We start from the raw sequence: 6,000 nt of genomic DNA, 5'->3' as shown, positions 1-6,000 counted from the left end.
CGTTCAGCGATTCAGATTCATTAATTTTGTTGAAAGATTCATTCAGATTCATGAATCTGAATCTGAAATACACAACTCTAGTCCCAACCCATTCTCTTGGAGGTCTTGGCTTTTGCCAGGGGAACGGAACACGGCGACTGCAAACGGTGAAACGCAGCCTCTTACCGACCGAGTCAAGATTTCATTCATAAATTCAAAGTCTCGTGCGGTGTGTCTGTGTGTTTATGTGTGCCACACCAAGGACTGGTTGAAGTGGTAGAGGCCGACGAGGCGCTGCGCGTACAAAACTCGCGTAGGAGTCTGTAGTCCGCATTCGCTTCGATTCAGCTTTCGAAAGCTTGTGAGCAAAACTTAAGAAACCGAAGAGAAAAAAAGCAGCAGAGGGAAAAGTCAACCTGAAGCATAATGCACACACCAGCTCGCAACGGGGCGGGTGGAAGAGAAATTGAAGAAGAAATAGATGTTCCAGCGCATGGAACGAAATTACGGTGGCCATGTTGTTGTCTAGAAACAGGACAGCCCAGTACAACGTTCACGTTTGGTCGAAGCGGGCACCGGGGTTCGGCATCGGAAAGGAAAACAAAACCCAAAAGCCCATACGCGCATATGCCCGCGGTACTGCAGCTCGCGAGTATGTATGTTAATTGAGCCCCGCACAGGACATAAATCCCGCCCGACTTGCCAGTGACATGCAGAAACGTCGTGCGTTTCCTGTTTCTGGTGTGGTGGTCTCCCCGGAGATGGGAGCAGTGGGTGAAGAAGAAGGTTTAATTTGACAACGAGAAGATGAATGGATTCAACAACATGCAGTTTTTATATTACAGATTATGGAACAATCCTTAAATGTAAACAGTGTGTCAAAATTGCTTTCAACACCGTATTTTACCGAAATATTTCACTTAATTTATTCAGTGTTATTTCTACCAAGCAATTCGGAAGGAACATTGTGTTGGCATCATCTTCAAATTTTTTAGAGATAAAATTTATAATTTTACTATCTCTAAATTTGATGTTGATTGAGAAATATTGATAAACAAAATAAAGTAATTCGTTGCCGCTAAATTTTATAACCAGATAAATTTACGCGATTGTTGGCTCTAACAATACGGCAGCGTCCGTCATACCCCAATAAATAAATAAAATAAAAAAAAATAAATTTACGCAATTTCAGACTAATGTTGGGCAGTTGCAAATTAAGAAATCTGGTCTAGAATAAATACAATTACATTCAATTTATATATTAAACAGCTATAAAAAGCACAGTTGACAACTGGGAGGCATAAAGTGATCAAACAGAGGTAAAACTTGTGATTTAGAATTTGGCAGCATATTTTTAAACTGTGAATTAACGTGAAGGAACAATCAACTATGTGAGAGTGCTTTTGATACTTGAAATTTGGGACAGTAGAAAAATCCTATCCTATAACTTATCCTAAGGCTCCCGGACAAAAAACACATGCTCGTTCTCCTAGCATTTCTCACCCTCGCGTCATCCTGTGCCGTTGATGAAGTGCCCGCACATAATGACAATCATTACCGTCCGTTACCGATCGATCGTTCGGCACTTTTGCCCTCCTTTGCTTAATGATAAGCCGGACAGTAACGGCCGTCATCCAACACTTGCATACACACACACACACACACCAGCATAACCACCCGGGGTGTCCCGCAAGTATCCATCGCGAGGGCCATCATCGCCAGCCGTGGCGTAGCGTTATCAAACAAACTGGTTAAATCCGCTGGCAGGTCCCGGTGCTCGCGGACTAAATTACATACCGCGTTGCATAATGAACGGGCTGTGTGATCAAACGAATTACCCGGCCCCCTAACCTGGGGCCGCACTTCCCGCGCACACAAACAAACGATACGATATTATATGCGCAAGCCGATCGGAGAAAATTCATTATAATTTTCCGCTTAAATAACGCTTACAAAAATGTGACTGCACACAACCGGAGGGCTATTCCATTAGCCGGAGCAAAACGATTCGAGGGCAGGGGCCGGGAACTACCCTTGCGGAGGTCCTGTCGGTCGGGAAAATTGTTTTCTCCCCGCCGCGAATTCTGCTCGCGGATTTTGTGTAACGTCATTTAACGAGAGCACGGCACGGGAGAACATGACCCGAGCATGCGTCGGACCCATCGGGTCGCTAATCGGTAAGTTATTATTGTGCCTAGCTTTTATGTCTTCATTACCTCGAAAGTGCACCTTTCCTCTCGACCTCTGGCCTCTTTTAATCGGTTGATGAGGTCGTTCCCGTCAATGAAATTAAGTCGATCGTTGCTCATCGACTTTGCTGAGGATTCTGCTTAACGACTTTATGTGAGTACAAGTCCGATATAAGTGGTTAATAAAATTATTCCTTTTACGGTGTAGGTGCTTGATGAATGTCATTCCAATTAAGACGTAAATACGAATTAAGTTTTTTTATTTGCTTCGAATTTAAAATTATTTCGATGTGATGGTATTGTTCTGTTTATTCTTCGTTTAGTAAACGAATTGTACTAACCGGAAGTGATGACAAAACAGCAAGTGACGGTCACTTTAGGTCGATAAAACAAACAAACAAACATACAAACAATCCTTCTGGGGTCGGAAAAAAACAGCAAACAAATCAACCGTCAATCCTACGCATTTTGGGCCACGCGCCATTTTTCCTCCGATTGTATTCGCCGAAGAACTTGTTGCGCTTTCCTAATACCACGCGGATGCGCTTTTTCTCGAACCCCTGATACGGTACACGTGCTAGCATCCCCCAAGGGAAGCAGGGCCCACAAGTGTCGGGCACTCGAGTGTCTGCACGCTCTACGACCATTCACCGTTCGCATGTCCAACACCGAGATGAATGACGATGTTGAGCTTTCCATCGTGTCTGAAGAAGATGGACAGCATCGAACGGGCCACGGAAGAGGGGCAGGAAGACCAACCGGACCCCGATTCAAGTACCGAATAATTTTTCCACTCGACTTTCGAGGAGAAAGGCCGGTGCGACAAGTGCCTCCCGGTAACAAAACAGTCCGCTCGAACTCCGCACCACGCCACATTACCGTTTTCAACATTAGGGAAAAAAAACATCAAACAGTCAGTGTCCTCGAGAGCCCGGGGTGAAATAGTGCTTCAAACGGTGAGCATAAATAAAGTGGAAATGGCGGCATCGAGCTGGCAGAGTATTTGTGTTTTTATTCCAATCTATGCAATCTCACGAGAGCGAGGACTCACGATCAGTTCGGGGATGAATCTTGATGAACAATTCAAGTTATGATTTGGAGAGGGTCCTGGCCCACTTGGACCGTGCACGAAGCTAGCCATGCTAATTACGGAAGCCGATGCTTACTCATCCGGTAGCGGCTAGTTTGGCAGCTTGTTGACAATTGAGACACGACCATCACCAGGATCCGGCGTTATCAATAACGTAAAATCGCGCATTAAGCCTCCCATCAAACCCGAAATCGCGTCGCAAGCCTTCGGGCCCGGAAAGTGTGTGGATTCCTCCGTCGAAAAAGCACGGAACACACAAACTAGGCGCCAGTCGTATATGAGCAACACGCCCAACCTTCCTTTGCCGCAAATGTTTGCCGATGTTCTTAATGAAGGTGAAGCGCATGGAAAAAAACGAAAACAGTGGCTCCGTTTTATTGCCAACCCTGATCGTAACCGGCCCGCGGGAGATCTGCTAAGGTCACCCACTCGACACTTGCTCGAGCAGTGTCGTGAGTCACTGGGTGTTTTGTACCTATTCGCGAAATGAATCTCAAAAAGCTCGCTACGAAGGGCAAGTTGTTGAAAAATATTGCGCCTTTATGCGGTGCAGTAACATAAAAGTTAACTTGTCCGCAACTGGATAAGATCTCGAGGGTAAATTTCGGTCGAGGATTAGCGTTAGGATTAGAGTTCGAAGAATCGCTACGTGATTCATGCCTCCTTCAAAATTCGAATCGGAAGTGCGCACTTCATATGCCACTTGGAAACATATGTGTAATTAAAGCCAGAAATGAAAAGCCTTTGAATAACACATCATCTGAATGTGTAAAATCGTTTGCAACAGAACACTCAAAACAACTCTAAAATTAGGAGAAAACATCGAGAACCCAAAGACCAAAACTGTATGTTGATCAAAACAGTAACTAAAACTAACATTAGCACGAAGATATCAACACATCAATCACGAAAAAGGCCTAAAATAAAAACAATCATCAAATCAGTAATTTTTTAATTTGATATGTTGTTATCAACAAAAATAGCAGTTTGACAGATTAATATTTTTTAATATTAATTTATTTAATAATTGATTATTTTTTATTTTTTTAACACAACCAAAGAACATTGGTAAAATAAATGAGGCAAAATATAGGATAGAAATCCTTCCCATCTCCTTACTTGATACGCTGCAAACGGAATGCAAGAGAACAAATAACTTGAGCAATGTTTATGAAAGGATTGCCACACACGATACCATGAAAGCAGGGTGACTGTTTCGCTGCACGCTGTGGACTCAATAAAAATCCTTGACACCATCATTTACCCTCAACGGATAGTTTAGATAAGAGCGCCGATACTCCTTTCGCCGAACATCGTTTTCCGATCATCGTTGCGCCATTTCCCGTGCGCCTAATCGACAATAACATCAAATCGTGCGTGGCAAAAGTGAGCCAACTTTTGCGAAAAAACAACTCCTTCATCCAAAAACCAACCTGAGAAGTCCTTCGCAACGTGGGCTGCTATTACGAATGTCGACTTTTCTCCTCGCTTTGGGGCATCTGCTAGTGAGTTTGGGGAAAAAAAACACACCCCATTCCCAAGGGAAAGAGTGGCTTATAACCACAGTGGAAGCATAACAAGTCACACGATGCATCAAGAGGCAAGAGTAGAAGATTGGGAGAAGGTAAAAAAAAAATTGCGGAACGAAAGCTTCCGAGCACGTGCTTCGGATGGAAATGACTTCATTGCGGGCGCTCACGCAATTACTGTCACTCGGACGCGTTACGTTGCACTTATTATTATTTTTGTAACGCGTTCTTCTACGCTCCCGGGATCAGTTCCTTTTCGGTGCCAGCATTCTCGAAACCTCACACAGTCCTCCACAGATTCACTGTGCATATGAAAAAAACAATAACAACAAACAGAAATACATGTGAAAGGATTACCGGGGAACCGAAGACCTGCCCGCCGAAACCTGTCACCTATCACCAAGAGCGCCAGCCAAACTCTTGGCCAACGACCGTGGCACGACACTCGGCCACGCCGAGCACGGCATCCGGCAACCTCGTCGTTCGATTCGGTTAAGATTTAATGGCATTGTTTGAACATGCGCCCGATTGCGCCGACGCACCGAAGCTGACCATTCCGAATCGGAATCTTATCTGCTGTCCAGGGTTTTTATGCGACAACTCGAAAGACAACCACCCGCTTGCTGCCTCTGGCTCGTGCTCGTTGCCGGGATGTGCCCGAACGTAGGCCGGAGCCGTCCCAAACTTATGCGACTAGCACGAAAATAATGTTGACAACTGTTACGGACCGATCGACTTGCTCGAAGGCCCTCCGGGAATGTCCCTCTCGTTGGGCCATCGAGGGAAAACTTTTTTTTTTCCCACACGATATCTGATGAACGCACGGTGCTATTGCGCGTACATTGCGCGATAAACACCAGAAGGGTGACTCCGAGTGCGTCCGGCATCGTCTGATGAACGCTGCAACATAGCGATCAGGACTCCCTTTTTGAAACCCACACAAAAAGAAAGGGAACGATCATCATCAACACACGAGAGCACGTGGAACTTTCAACGTTGGAATCCAACGAAGTAAATTCGCTTTATAAAGCCTCATTTGCGTGAGCCAACTAAGAGCGGGGCAAGTGCGAATGTACTGGTGAGTGCGTTCGAGGGTGCAGGAACCAAAATTATGCTCTGAATTGTAGTATAAATTTCATTTTCCAAGATATGCTCCGATCCTTCCGCGGCTGTATCTAGTGTTACAATTTCGTTTTCCTGGGGTAGTAAATAA

The sequence above is a fragment of the Anopheles coustani genome, chromosome 3, assembly GCF_943734705.1.
Source record: "Anopheles coustani chromosome 3, idAnoCousDA_361_x.2, whole genome shotgun sequence".
Lineage (NCBI taxonomy): Eukaryota > Metazoa > Arthropoda > Insecta > Diptera > Culicidae > Anopheles > Anopheles coustani.
This window is presented reverse-complemented; position numbering follows the sequence as displayed.